Source organism: Pongo abelii, chromosome 16 (genome assembly GCF_028885655.2).
Source record: "Pongo abelii isolate AG06213 chromosome 16, NHGRI_mPonAbe1-v2.0_pri, whole genome shotgun sequence".
NCBI lineage: Eukaryota > Metazoa > Chordata > Mammalia > Primates > Hominidae > Pongo > Pongo abelii.
The window spans coordinates 75,150,205-75,166,447 of record NC_072001.2 but is presented as its reverse complement, the minus strand read 5'-3'; the positions used below and the strand labels follow the sequence as shown (position 1 = coordinate 75,166,447).

Genomic DNA, 16,243 nt, shown 5'->3' with positions numbered 1-16,243 from the left:
TTTTCATTTCTCCTTGAGCCAAGTTAAGGTCAAATTCTGAATGGTACCTGATTTTAAAATAATTTCTGATTAGTGCTCACCTAATCCAATTATCTATAATAAATGTTTGCCAGATTTTTCTATAAAAGGACATTGTCTTTTCACGCTTATGGTTTCTGATATAACTAGTTGGCTCTGCTGTTGTAGCAGAAATGCAGCTATAATTTGCATTCCAATAAAACTTTATTAATGGACACTGAAAATGGAATTTTATGTAATTTTTCACATGCCATAAAATATTATTATTTTAACCCATATAAACCATGTATAAATAGTGGGCAGGATTTGGTGAGCAGTACTTGCCCCTCTGTTAATATAGCTCTGTTTGTTTGTTTGTTTGTTTATTTATTTATTTATTTGCAGGGGTTGTTGTTTCATTTTGCTTTGTTTATTAATGTTTATAGCAGCTTTATTTGTAATAGCAAAAAACTCGAAGCAACTCAAACTTTCATCAACAGAAATATGGATAAACACACTGTGGTATACCCATATAATTGAATACTTAACTCACAATAAAAATTAATAAACTATTGATGCGTGTAACAACATGAATGAATCTCAAAATAATTACATGCAATAGTAAATACTGTATATAAATCTTAGAAAATATGAATTGCAGTGACAGAGAACAAAGAGGTGGTTTTAAACACACAGACATTTCCAGGGACTACAGCCCCCTGGATCAATGCAGATAAGCAGTTAAAAAGCACACTCCCCAGTTAATTTCTGGAAGGGGTTTGTCCGTATACTTCTGTAGCTGTTGTTTGAGGATTGGGCTCCTCTCTAGGCTGCATCTGGTAGCCAGTGGGCAAACAAACAGCAGAACCCTGGGATGCTGACTGTGAGTTCCAGCGTTTCCTGAGTTTTTTCATCTGGCTTGCTCCAGCAATAAAGCTAGAGCAGATTATCTCTGTAGATTATCCCTGGAAGGAGTTCATTCATGGATTGATCACAACTGCCACTGCTCCCTCCCAAGGGATGGCCTCCTTAACCATATAGTTCTGGGAATTGATGGGACACTGAATTTCTGAGTCTGTAGACCACTGGGAATTGATGGGACACTGAATTTCTGAGTCTGTAGACCACTGAAAACAAATAAATGAGCATTCAGTGGGCCCACTTTCTTCCCCCAAGATGAGATAATGCAGTCTGATCTAAAATATAGGCGTTTGCTAAAATTCCTCTCTTCAGCATAGTGCAGAGAGAATCCTACTCTCAGCTTCACCCCGAGGATAGAAGGAACTGGAACACACTTAACACTTCAACCTTTTTAGCTGTGTCTAGGGGGAATGACCTCTCTCAAATGTTTTGAGGTAGTAACGGAACTTGGCACATCCTAATTTCCTGGAGGCAACAAAAAACAAAGGCAGCAGTTTGGACAAACACAAAGGTTTGAGAGGTACCCTAGAGTTTCTGGCCAGACTGGTTAGGTTCTTCTACACTAAATAGGATTGGGAGAAGCTATTAGGTTATCTAATGTGCAGAAAACAACACAGAGGGTAAAGGCAAATGAAGAAATGGGGAAGTATGTTCCAAATAGAGAAACAAGATAAATTCAAAAAAATACCTGAAGGAGAAGAAAGAAAAAGTGAGAGAAAACACTTTCAAAGATGTAAAGGCAGAAAACTACTCAAGCCTGGGGAAATAGAACTCCAGATCTAGAAAATTCAAAGGACACCAAATACTGTCCATCCAAAGAGATCCTTATTAAGACATGTTGTAATCAATTTGTCAAAAGTTAAAGACAGAGTATTTTTTAAAAAGCAACAATGAAAAAGCAACATGTTAAATACAAGGGTCCGCCACAAGACTATCATCAGATTTTTCATGAGAAACCTTGCATGCCAGACTTAGTGGGATTCAAAATCCTCTGAGAAAAAAGACCTGCCAACCATAGTACTATGCCCAGCAATTTTGTCTTTCAAAAATGAAAAGGAGATAACAACTTTCTCAGACAAACAATGGCTAAGGGAATTCAGCACTACTAGACCTGACTTACAAGAAAGTAGAACTCTACTTTCTTGATCTTCTTTCTTGAGAGTTCTCTAAAGAAAGTTCTTCAAGCTAAAGGACAATGATAATTAGTGCCATGAGAACATGAAAGCAGAAAATTCACTGATAAAAGTAAGTACACTGTCTAATTCAAACATTTTAATTATGTAATGCCAGTGTGTAAATCAATGATATCTCTAGTATAAAGGTTGAAATACAAAACTGTTGAAACAATGGCAGCTACAATAGTTTGTGAAGGGACACAAATTATAAAAAGATATAAAATGTAACATCAAAAAGATAAAACATGAAGCGTGAGTAAAAGTGTAGGGTTTATGCATGCAATGAAAGTTTAGTTTTTATAAGCATAAAATAGCCAGTTGTAAGTATATGACTGGCTTTTATGTAAGCCTCAAGGTGACCACCTTTAGTGGATACAGAAAAGATAAAAGGATGGAAGTCATACCGCTGTAGAAAACCATCAAACCACAAAGAGAAGACAGAAGTATTGGAAGAAAGGCTCTACAAAATGGTAAAATAACGAACAAAGTGGCACTAGTAAATCTTTACCTATCAATAACTGGTTTGAATGTAAATGGATTAAATTCTCCAATTAAAAGCCACAGAGTGCCTGAATGCATTAAAAAAAGAGAGACCCATCTATATGCTACCTGCAAGAGACTCACTTTAGCTTTAACGATGTACAGAGAATGAACATTAAGGGATGGAAAAAAGTATCCCATGCAAATAAAAGCCTAAAGAGAGCAACAGTAGTTATCCTTATAACAGACAAAATAAAGTCAAAAATGTAGATGAGATAAAGAAGGTCAATATATAATAATAAAAAGGGGTATGGTCATCAAAAGGATGTAACAATTTTAAATATATATGCACCCAGCATTGTAGCATCTAAAAGTATAAAGCAAATATTGAGACATCTGAAGAGAGAGATAAACTACAATACAGTAATCCTAGGGGATTTCAGTACCCCACTTTCAACAATGAACAGACCATCCACACCAAAAATCAATAAGGAAACAATGGATTTGAAGAAAACAGTGGACCAAATGCATTTAATAGACATATACAGAACATTTCAGTCAACAACAGCAGAATACACATTCATCTGAAGCGCACATAGGACATTCCTCAGGACATTACAGGCATTGAGCCACCATGCCTGGCCAGCAATAGAAATTCTTTCATAAAAGATTAGCCCAGGACCAGATAGTTTCACGATGCAACACTACCAAACATTTAAAGAAAAATGAATACCAGTCCTATTCAAACTCTTTCAAAAAATTGAACTGGAGAGAATACCTCAAACTCATTTTATAAGGCCAGCATTACCCTGATAGCAAAGCCATACAAAAATACTACAAGAAAATTAGTTCAGCTACTATGGAGAAGTTTGGAGATTTTGCAAAGAACTAAAAGTTGAACTCCCATTCAACCCAGCAGTCCCATGACTGGGTGCATGCTCAAAGGAAAATAAATTGTTCTACCAAAAACACATGCACCTGAACATTCATTGCAGCACTATTCACAGTAGTCTTTGCTATTGTAAATAGTGCAGATATCCTCATCAAAATGCTATTACACCATATTCAATACAACATTCAAAGGATCATTTACCATGATCAGTTGGGGTTTATTCTTGAGATACAAGAATGGGTCAATATATGCAAATCAATAAATGTGATTTACCATATTAACACAGTGAATAGCAAAAACCATGCTGTCATCTCAACACATGCAGAAAAAGAATTTGACAAAATTCAACCTTTCATGGTAAAAGCTCAACAAATTAGATATAGAAGGACTGTTCCTCAATATAATTAGGCAGTATGTGACAAGGCCACAGCTGACATTATACTCATTGGTGAAAAGTTGAAAGCTTTTCTCTTAGGATCAGGAACAAGAAAAGGATGCCCACTGTCACCACTTCTGTTACACTTCAATTCAATGTATTACTGGAACTGTTAGCCACAGAAATTAGGTAATAAAAAGAAATAAAAGGCATCCAGATTCAAAAGGAAGAAGTAATATTGTGGTTGTCAACAACATAACGTTACATAGAAAATCCTCAAGACCCCACTAAAAAGCTGTTAGAACTGATATATAAATTCCGTAATGTACTTCAGTAATGTTTCAGGATACAAAGTCAACATTCAAAAATCAGCAGTGTTTCTTGCTTTTTTTTTTTTTTTTTTTTTAATAGAGACAGGGTATCACTCTGCCACTCAGGCTGAAGTGCAGTGGCATGATCGTAGCTCACTGTACCTTGAACTCATGGGTTCAAGCAATCCTTCCACCTCAGCCTCCTCAGTAGCTAGGACTGCAGGTGCATGCTACCACATCTGGCTATTAAATTTTTTTTTTTTTTTTTTTTTTTTTTTTTGTAGAGATGGAATCTTCTTTCTCTGTGTTGCCCAGGCTGGTCTTAAAGTCTTAGCCTCAAATGATTTTCCTGCTTTGGCCTCTTAAAGTACTAGAATTACAGTCATGAGCCACTGCACCCAGCCTAAAAATCAGTAGCATTTTATAAACTAAAAATGAACTCTCTGAAAAAGAAATTAAGGAAACCATCCCATTTACAATAGCATCAAAAAATATAAACTATTTTATAGTAAATTCAACCAAAGAGGTTAAAAATCTGTATACAAAAAAATCATAAAACATTGATGAAAGAAATTGAAGACAACACAAATGAAAAATGATATCCTGTGTTAGTGGGTTGGAAAAATTAATATTGTTAAAATCTCCATGTTCCCCAAAGTGATTCACTGATTCACTGCAATCCCTATAACATTCCATTTTCATTTTTCACAGAAATAAAAAAAAGCCTGAAATTCATATGAATACACAAAAGACCCCAAATAACCAAAGCAATCTTGAACAAAAAGAACAAAGCTAGAGGCTCACACTGTCTGATTTAAAAATATATTAGAAAGGTCTTGTAATCAAAACAGCATGGAGCTGGCAGAAGAAAATATACATTAACCAATGGAAAAGTATTAAAAGCTCAGAAGTAAACCCGTACATTTATGGTCAGTTGACTTTAAACAAAGGTGCCAAGTACACACAATGAGTAAAGTATAGTCTCTTCAATAAATGATGTTGGGAAAACTGGATATCCACATGTAGAAGAATGAAATTGGGACCATATCTCACCCCACATAAAAAATCCAACCCAAGTAGGTTAAAGACTTAAATATAAGACCTGAAACTGTTAAACTTGAACACAGGTTTGAGCTGTGCAGGTCCACTTATACATGGGTTTTAAAAAATAAATGCAGTCATCCATATCAGCGGGATCTACATCTGCGACCAAATGTGGATCAAAAATATGGTATTTGTGAGATGCAAAATCCACCCTTATGGCGGGCCAACTTTTTGTACCTGTGGGTTCTGCAGGGCTGGCCATGGGATTTGAGTATGTACATATTTTGTTATCTCAGCGTGGTTCTGCAACCAATCCCCACGGATATTGAGGGACAATTATAGAATAAAACATAGGGGGAAAACTCTTATGACATTGGTGTGGCCATTGATTTCTTGACTATGACCCCCAAAACACAGATAACAAAAGCAGTAATAGACAAATGGGATTGCATCAAACTCAAAAGCTTCTGCACAGCAAAGGAACTAATCAACAGAATGATGAGACAAACTGTAAATGGGAGAAAATATTTGCAGACTATGCATCTGGCAGTGGGTTAATGTCTAGAATATATAAGCAGTCCAAACAAATTAATAGCAAAAAAGCAAATAATTTAATTTAAAAATAGCCAAAAGACTTAGACATTTTGCCAAAGAAATGTCTTAGGGCCTGAGGATCAGCCTACCTGGCAGCCCCACCCCTGACAGTGCAACTCCTGTGATCATTGGATTTGTGCCCTCCCCGAGGGCCTGAGGATGGGCCCACTTGGTGGCCCCACCCTTGCCAATGCCACCCCCATGATGAGTGGATTTGTACTCTTACCCCAGGTCCTGAGGACAAGCCCACCCAGCATCCCCACCCCTGATGATGTTGTCCCTACAACTGGCTGAACTGGTGCATTTTGTGTGTGCCTTCCAGAGCCAATGGACTGGTGTGTATCCAATGATGCCACCTCTGAAACCTACAGAACCACTATGCTTTGCATGTGTACCCTGCAGGGTCTGAGGGCCAGGCTGTCTGGTAGCTCTGCTCCTGGTGACACTGCCTTTTCATTTGCTTGAACAACCATGCTTTGGACATACACCCTTGGCATCAAGATAGCTTGCGTGGCGGCTTTACCCACAGCCACACTGTCACCCAGGCTGGAGTACAGTGGTATGATCGTGGCTTACTGCAGCCTCTGCCTCCCAAGTTCAATCAGTTCTCCTGTCTTAGCCTCCCAAGTAGCTGGAAATACAGGCACATACCACCATGCCCGGCTAATTTTTCTATTTTTGGTAGACAGGATCTCACTGTATTGCCTAAGCTTGTCTTGAACTTCTGACCTCAAGCAGTCTTTCTGCCTCGGCCTCCCAAAGTGCTGGGGTTACAGGTGTGAACCACTATGTCTGGCCCACTGCACTTTAAAACAAACAAACAAAAACATGCAGAGTCTCATTATGTTGCCCTGGCTGGACTTGAACTCCTCAGTTCAACTGATCCTCCAGCCTCAGCCTCCCAAGTTGCTGGGATTATAGGCATATACCACTGTGCATGGCTTGGAACTGTCACTCATCCCTTGCGCATGCCCCCCAGGATCAGAGGACTGGTTTGCTTGGTGGCATCAACATAGTACTGGAAAAGCACACCAACTTTGTAAACACCCATAGCCTAAGTCACTGAGGCAGTAACATCGGATGTTGACTACAGGTAAAGAAATTACACAGAGACTACACTGCTGCACCTACCTAGAACCAAAGCTAAAAGCACCCTACCCATTTACCACCTTAGGATCCATCTACAGAAAATGTCTTCTTATGAAAGTTACCCCATAAAATTGGAAGAGGCAGCTGTTTCACCAAATGGCACAGGTCAATACAGGGACACAAGAAATATGGTAAGATAACTACCATGATAAAAATATGCAAAAGAATAAAACTCACTGGTAGAAGTAAATTCAGAATCCAATTTAGAACCGTTAGAGGTAATTTCACTTTCAAACTCAGAATATATTATTAATGTAATGGTGGCATATAGTCTTTTAAATCTCTAGTGTGATGGTTATAACTCAAAATGGTAAGTGATGTCTATAGCTACAATTAAATGTTAAGTAACACATGATTTTAAAAAGATGTAAATTAAGGCAGCAAGTTATAAATTGTGGGGGGATGGGGATAAGTCTAGCGTATTTGTATGCAAAGTTGTTATCTGTTTAAAATCGTCCATTATAAATACAAGATTTTAAAATGTAAGCCCCATAGTAACATGAAAGAACAAAACGACAGCAGATACATAAATAAGAAAGAGAAAAGAATTAAAGCTTAACTCTCCAGAAAACCACCAAAACAGACAGATAAATAGTAAGAGAGGAAGAAAGGTTATATATATATATATATATACAACTAGAATAATGGCAGGAGTAACTCCTCACCTATCAACAATGACCTTGAATGTAAATGCATTAAATTCTCCAGTTGAAAGATACAGATTAGTGGAATGAATAAGTAAACAAGACCCAATATATGATGCATTCAAGAAAATCACTTTTGCCTGTAAAGACTCATAGAATGTAAGTGAAGGAATGGGAAATGATATTATACACAAAAGAAACCAAAAGAGAGCTCAAGTAGCTATAGTTAATTGTCAGATAAAATAGACTTCAAGTCAAATACTGTAAATGAGACAAACAGGCCATTATATAATGACAAAGGGGTCAATTCAGCAAGAGGATGTAACAATTGTAAATATATATGCAGCCAACACCCAAGCACCCACAAATATGTGAAGGAAATATTATTAGCCCTAAAGGGAGAGAGAGATAGCAATACTGTAATTATAGGGGACATCAACACTCCACTTTCAGCAATGGATAGAACAACCAGACAGAAAATCAGCAAAGAACGATAGAGTTAAACTGCACTCTAGATACATGAACCTAACAGACATTTACAAAACATTCTGCCCAGCAGTTGTAGAATACACATTTTTTTTTTTCTTTTTTTTTTTTTTTTGAGACTAAGTTTCACTCTTGTCACCCAGACTGGAGTGCAATGACACGATCTCAGCTTGCTGCAATCTCCACCTCCCGAGTTCAAGCGATTCTCCTGCCTCAGCCTCCCAAATAGCTGGGATTACAGGCATGAGTCACCACACCTGGCTACTTTTTTGTATTTAGTAGAGATGGGGTTTCACCATGTTGGTCAGGCTGGTCACGAATTCCTGACCTTAGGTGATCCACCCACCTTGACCTCCCAAAGTGCTGGGATTACAGGTGTGAGCCACCACGCCTGGCCCACATTTTTTTCATTAGCACATGGACCTTTCTTCAAGATATGTCATGTGTTGGGCCACAAAACAAGTCTCAATAAGTTAAAAAATTTCAAATTGGGAGCCGGGGGTGGTGGCTCACATCTGTAATCCCAGCACTTTGGGAGGCCAAGGCGGGCAGATCATGAGATCAGGAGATTGAGACCCTCCTGGCTAACACGGTGAAACCCCGTCTCTACTAAAAATACAAAAAAATTAGCCAGGCGTGGTGGCGGGCGCCTGTATTCCCAGCTACTCAGGAGGCTGAGGCAGGAGAATGGTGTGAACCTGGGAGGCGGAGCTTGCAGTGAGCCGAGATCATGCCACTGGGCTCCAACCTGGGTGACAGAGTGAGACTCCATCTCAAAAATAATAATAATAATAAAAAAATTTCAAGTTGGGGAGTATCTTTTGTGACAAGGGATTAAACTAGAAATCAATAATAGGTTCTTTAGAAACTATATGCAAATAGTTTTTAAACAACATGCTTCTGAACTACAAATGAGTCAAAGGAGATACTAAAAGGGAAATTTAAAAAAATTTAAAGAAATGAGAATGCAAATGCAATGTACTAAAACCTGTGGTCTACAACAAAAGCAGTTCTAATGGGGAAGTTTATAGCAATAATTGTCTACGTTAGTAAGTGAGAAAGATCTCCAGTAAACCACCAATAACATTATTCCTCAAGGAACTAGGAAAAATGAGAACAAAATAAACCTTAATAGAAGAAGAGAAATGATAAAGATCATAGCAGAAATAAGTGAAATAGAGGCTTAAAAAATACAAAACGTTACTGAAATTAAGAGTTAGTGTTTTGAAAAGATAAAAATTGACAAATTTCTAGCTAGACAAAATTTTAAAAGGAGAAGATTCAAATAAATTCAGAGATGTGAAAAGGTGACGTTATGACTGATGTTACAGAAATATAAGGGATCATAAGAGTCTATTACTAACAACTATAAGCCAACTATTTGGAAAACCTAGAAGAAATGGGTAAATTCCTAGTCACATACAACCTACCAAAATTGAATCATGAATAGAAAATCTGAAGAAACCAGTAACAACTATGAGTTCAAATCAGTAATAAAAAGTCTCCCATCGAAGAAAAGTCCAGTACATGACAGCTTCACTGCTCAATTCTACCATACATTTGAAGAAGAATTAGTCTCAGTCCTTTTAAAACTATTTCAGAAAAATGGAGAGGAGAGAATTCTTCCAAACTTATTTTCAAGGCCTTGATAAGAAAACCAGACAAGAACACAACAAAAAAGAAAATTATAGGACAGTGTCTCTGATTGAACATGGATGCATAAATCCTCAACAAACTACTAGGAAACTAAATTCAATAGCACATTAAAAAGATAACATCATGACTAAGTGGGATTCATCCCAGGGATGCAAGAATGGTTTAACATACGCAAATCGGTAAATGTGATACATTAACAGAATTAAGGGAAAAAATTATACAGTTATTTCAATAGACACAGATAAAACATCTGACAAAATTCAACACTCATTCATGATAAAAACTCTCATGATCTAGACAGAACGAATGTACCTCAGCATAATAAAGACCACATGACAGTCTCACAGACAGCATACTAAACAAGGAAAAATGGAAAGCTTTTCTTCTGTGATCTAGAATAAGACAAGGATGCCCGCTTTCACCACTTTATCTATTCAACATAGTACTGGAAGTCCTAGCCAGAGCAAGTAAGCAAGAGAAAGAAATAAAAGGCATACAAATTGGAAAGGAGGAAGACACTAACTTAATTATCTAATGTTAAGTACATTAGTAATTATCAATTATATAGTGCTTGATATTTGTACATATTTGCTCCCCAGGAATTAAAAACTGGCTACTTAATGAATGCTAATTAAAATTAAAATGTCATATTGTTTTTAAATAAAAGGTTTCTTTTAACCATAACAACAACAAAAAGCCAAACTCATAGCAGTATATAATAGAGTTATGATTCCCAAAGGTTTGGGGTGTAAGGGTGGGATAGGAAAGGGACAACACTGGTCAAAGGATAATGTTTCAGTTAGACAGGTTCTAGTGATCTTTTGTGTAGCAAGTTGAATATGGTTCATAATAATGTATTATATATTTCAAAGTTGCTATACAAGTAAATTTCAAGTGATCTCACCACAAAGAAATAAGTATGTGAGATATTTTATTTAGCCTGATTTAATCACTACTCAGTGTATACATGTGTCATAATATCACATTGTGCCCCATAAATATATACAATTATTATTCGTCATTTTAAAAAAGATGAAAAACCAAAAATATACAGTGACCTAAAGTAGATTAAAGATTGCCAGAGGCCGGGTGTGGTGGCTCACGCTTGTAATCCCAGCACTTTGGGAGGCCAAGGTGGGCAGATTGCCTGAGGTCAGGAGTTCGAGACCAGCCTGGGCAACATGGTGAAACCCTGTCTCTACTAAAAATACAAAAAATTAGCTGAGCATGGTGGCACGTGCCTGTAGTCTCAACTACTCAGGAGGCTGAGGCAGGAGAATTGCTTGAACCTGGGAGACGGAGGTTGCAGTGAGCCAAGATCGTGCCACTGCACTCCAGCTTGGGCGACAAAGTGAGACTCCACGCTCGAAAAATAAAAAAAAAAAAGAAAAAGATTGCCAGGAAGCAGCATGCAGTGTTTAGGGAAAAAAGAGGACTTGCAAAGTGGGAGAAGGAACAAAGAAAGCATTAGGGGCTATGGATATGTTCATTATCTTGATTGTGGTGATGGCTTCATAGCTATATAAATACGTCATAACTTACAGTGTATACATTAAATATGTGCAGCTTATTTTGTTTCAGTAAAGCTATTGGAAAAAAGATCATTGAGGGAAAGGAATTTAGACTTATACTAACTTTTTGACCTTTTTACTTATTGAATATATATCTTTTAAACTTCTTACTACTTTTAATTCATTTTAACTTTTTATTAAAAATATCTTCTGTTTACACAGTCTATGCTAGATAAGATATATCCCTATCCTGAGGAATTGTTTGAGTATATAGTAGGAGACCAAATATCCTCAACTAACTAATTTCGTCTCAGACTAAGTTCTCTATTTAAGAAGTAGGGATGAGTTAGGTAGGGGATGGAGTGCGGGAGAAGGAGTGGGTGGAAGGGATGACATCTAGGTTGGGTTTTGCAGGATAAGTCAAAATGATCTGAGATCCTTGTTATTACAGGAAGCCTTTCCATCAAACCTCTTGACAGGAGCCACAGTCAGCACTTAGTTTGTACAACTGTGTCTCTGAGATGACACACAGCTCTTCCCTTTTGGATAACAAGTTAGCCTAGTTTGCTTCAGACAAGCATCCACTTGAAATGCAGAGGCAGCTTTCATGAGCTCAAGTTCATCCTTCCACAAGATGATAGCTCTGTTTTGGTAATACTTTCCCATTTTTCTTGTTAGAATTTATTCCCTCATAACTTGAAACTGTCACCTGTATTAGATCTACTTTTCTAACATGACCTATTTTTTTTAGTTACATTGTTTTAGTGACAGCTGCATTGTCCAGTTATACATTTGTACTTTGATGTCTTCCTTGTCTCAAAATTCATGCTCAAACTAATTTTACTGTGTTGCTCCCCTAGTACATTTTTATAGTCACTTGGGCTCAAATCTTGAAGTTACTATTTTTTTGAGACAAGGTCTCACTCTGTCACCTAGGCTGGAGTGCAGTGGCACGATCTTGGCTGACCGCAACCTCCGCCTCTTGGGTTCAAGCAGTTTTTGTGCCCCAGCCACCCAAGTAGCTGGGATTACGGGCATGCATCACCATGCCCGGCTATCTTTTTTTTTTTTTTTTCCCACTAGAGACAGGGTTTTGCCATATTGACCTCACTGGTCTCCAACTCCTGGCCTCAAGTGATCTGCTTGCCTCGGCCTTCCAAAGTGCTGGGATTACAGGTGTGAGCCACTGTGCCCAGCCTTGAAGTTAATTTTATTACCCATTTTAGTCCTTTTTAATAACATGAGAAATGCCTTAGTTTGTTTGGGCTGCTATGATAAAATGTTTTAGATTGGGTAATTTATAAACAAAAGAAATATATTACAGTGCAAGAGGCAGGGAATTTCAAAATCAAGTTTTCAGAGTTGATGTCTAGTGATGGTCCATTCCTCATGGAATAATACCTTCTATGTGTTTTAACATGGCAGCTTTTTTGGGCCTCTTTTATCAAGGTACTAATACCACTACCCAGCTACTTCCCAAGGGCCCCTCCCATTCACCTCTTAATACTATCACACCAGGATTAGGTTTGAATATATGAATTTTGGGAGACTCAAACAGTTAGACTATATTCAAGCAATATCTTATTAATCTTTTTGCCTACAGCACCTTGCACAGCAAGTGGTAGATAATTGTTGAAAAAAATAATAAACTGGTTAACTAAGCTTAATAAACTCAACCATAATGATGGAATTAAGAAAGGAATGAAGTAGACAAGGAACTGAAGCCCTAAGAAAGGAAATAACTCTGTATCCCTTTACCTCTAGATTTATGGTCCTATTTTATCTTTTTTTCATAAATCTTATGCACGATTGAATTATTTTTTAATGTCCTAATAGCCTGGACTTGAATGCAGTGTATCCCTAGCACTTACAACAGAGTCTGACCTTTAGTAATGACTCTGAACATTTGTTGATTGACCAGGTTATTGTTAGGTATATGGGAAGAAGTCTGGTCTCCACTTGCTAGGGAAAGCATTGCTCAAAGTTCATTAGTTGCTAGCTTTTTTTTTTTTTTTTTTTGAGATGGAGTCTTATTCTGTCGCCCTGGCTGGAGTGCAGTAGTGCGATCTCAGCTCCCTTCAACCTCTGCCTCCCAGGTTCAAGCGATTCTCCTGCCTCAGCCTCCCGAGTAGCTGGGATTATAGGCACCTGTCACCATGCCTGGCTAATTTTTGTATTTTTAGTAGAGATGGGGTTTCGCCATGTTGGCCAGGCTGGTCTTGAACTCCTGACCTCTGGTGATCCACTCTCCTCGGTCTCCTCACGCCTGGCCAGTTGCTAGGTATTTAATTCATTCAAACTAATATTTATTGAATCCTACTCTAAACCAGACAGTATTTTAGAAATTGAGGGTATAGGGATGCACAGTACAGTCAGAATCCTTTGGGAGGTTATCTCTTATTTATTTTTTCTTTTTTGAGTCAGGGTCTCGCTCTGTCACCCAGGCTGGAGTGCAGTGGCGCGATCCCAGTTCACTGCAGCCTCTGCCCCCTGAGCTCGAGCAATCCTCCCTTATCTCCACCTCCCGAATAGCTAGGACCGCAGGCACTCGCCACCACGCCTAGCTAATTTTTGTACTTTTAGTAGGGATGAAGCCTTGCCATGTTGCCCAGGCTGGTCTCCAACTCCTGAGCTCAGGTGATCTGCCTACCTCAGCTGTTCTGGGATTATAGCCCTGAGCCACAGTGCGTGGCACTCCAGGAGGTTATTTTTTAGAGAAAAAGAAGACAGTATACAAATTAACAAATAAATGAAAAAATAATTTAGATGATATTATGTGCAGTGTTGAAAATTAAGTGACATGTAATTGACATAGAACTGGGCTATTTTTTAAGTATTTAAGAAAGAGCTTTCTGAGAAAGTTACATTTAAACTACAAATTCAGTGCCAAGTAAAACCAAGTCTTGTGAGGGCCTGGCTATAGAGTATTCCAAGCAAATGAAAAAAATTGGAATGACTCTGAGGCGGAAATGAATGTCATGTTTGGTTTTTCAAACTTTTGCAATATACATGACAGCAAAGATTTTTTAATAGTTATTTTATTTTACATAGTCCCTCTGGTGTTTTTTTTCATAGTGAAAAACAATTTAAACTTGAACTTTATTTCCAAGGTCTTTTTCTCAATAGTATCTTAAAAGTGGAAGTGGGGGAATTATTTTAGGCTTCAATGCTAATTTGTTTTCACATATGGGTAACCTATAAATTATTCTAATTGATTCTTGACCAGTATGAAAAATTACTTTTCATGAATATACATACCGTGAAGCTGTGATAATTCAAAAGTGCCAATAAAAGTAAAACAAAAACTTTCTAATTAGCACAAATGCCCTTTTTACATGTATGTTGTTTTACATGGCTTTTTTTTTATCAATAGTGCTTGCAAATATTTTCCCATGTCTGGAAATATAGGTTTACAGTAACTTTATGAGCTGTGGAGTATTCAGTTGTGTAAATGAAGCATACTTTATATAAATAATTCTATATAATTGCATATCTATAATTTTTCACTATTTTTTGAAGTATATTGTTATAAACAACATAGATCTTGTTTGATAACTCCTTAGAATAAATATCTAGATGTGAAATTTCTTGTCAGGAAAGTTATAATAATTTACATTCCTAAGAACAGTGAGTATATAGTATATGTCTATTTCCCCACCACCTCATGAATACTGGCTCTTGTCAGTCTTTATTGTATTGGCCAATCTGATGCAGAAAACCTCTTATAAAAGAAATGGCATTTTCCTTCAATACAAGTGAGATCGAATGGATTGTGGTTTTGTTACTTGCCATTTTTACTTTGAGAATTGCCTTGTCAGATAATCTTTGCCCTTTCTTTTATTGTGGTATCTGTCTTTTTAAGAATTTTTAAAAGTTTTTTTTTTTTACATACAGATGATAAGCCTTTTCATTTGTAGGAAATAACATTTCCTTAATTCAGGTTGTTTACATGTGTGTTGTACTTCTTCAATTTGCATGGTTTTATTAATGTTTATATTGTCAAAATAAATACCTTTAGACTTGAAAATTTGTCATGTTTTTAACACAATCTTTTGTTTCTCATACATTAAGATTTTTTATTACTTTTTAAATAACATAGTTTACATCTGTATAGATATATTCTTTTCATTTACAAACTCACTACCATAAATATTGTGTGGTTTAAAAAATTATGATTGGCTCAAAAAGCTCCCAAATACTTTTGTACTGTCTTTGTATACTTTAGTTGCTTCATGTCTAACTCCTATTTTCCTAATTTATGGTGTAGTATATCATGATGAGGGTTAATAGGGACTATGCTTTGGTTTTTTTGTTTTTTGTTTTTTGTTTTTGACAGAGTCTCTCACTGTTGCCCAGGCTGGTGTGCAGTGGCTCGATCTTGGCTCGCTGCAGTCTCTGCCTCCCAGGTTCAAGCAGTTCTCCTGCCTCAGCCTCCCGAGTAGCTGGGACTACAGGCACGCGTGCCACCATGCCCGCCTAATTTTTGTATTTTTAGTAGAGATGGGGTTTCACTGTGTTAGCCAGGCTGGTGTCGAACTCCTGACCTCATAATCTGCCTGCCTCAGTCTCCCAAAGTGCTGGGATTACAGGCATGTGCCACTGTGCCCAGCCTACTTTGTTTTTGTATATGTCCCTGGCATACCAACTGTCGCCCTGGTATTTAATTGTTGTCTCTGTGAGTCAGGATTGAGATAACAGAAATTACGGTAGATATTTTTAAGTAGAAAGGGAATTAAGTAGGCACTTACAAAATCATTAGAAGTCACATGTTAAAATAACATTTGCAGAAATGTCCCTCGATGTAATTAGAAAGCTAGGAAATCAGGAAGCTGTCAGTGCAGCTGCTACTTGCGATATATACTGCCTGTGGTGTAATGTAGCCATCTGGAAGAAACTGCTACAACTATTTGCTCCAGGGCTAAGCTGCATTTAGTATAGTTGTGATGACAACACAAATGTTCTGCACTCTGAGCATTTACAAAACTAGTGCCTGGATGCTGGAACCAC

At 37.4% G+C, this 16,243-nt stretch overlaps 1 protein-coding gene across 16 annotated transcripts in view; it reads left to right on the top strand.

The window, feature by feature from the left end:
• Positions 1-16,243, top strand: part of MYO9A (myosin IXA) — a 311,747-nt gene that overhangs the window by 189,384 nt on the left and 106,120 nt on the right. The window lies entirely within an intron of this gene.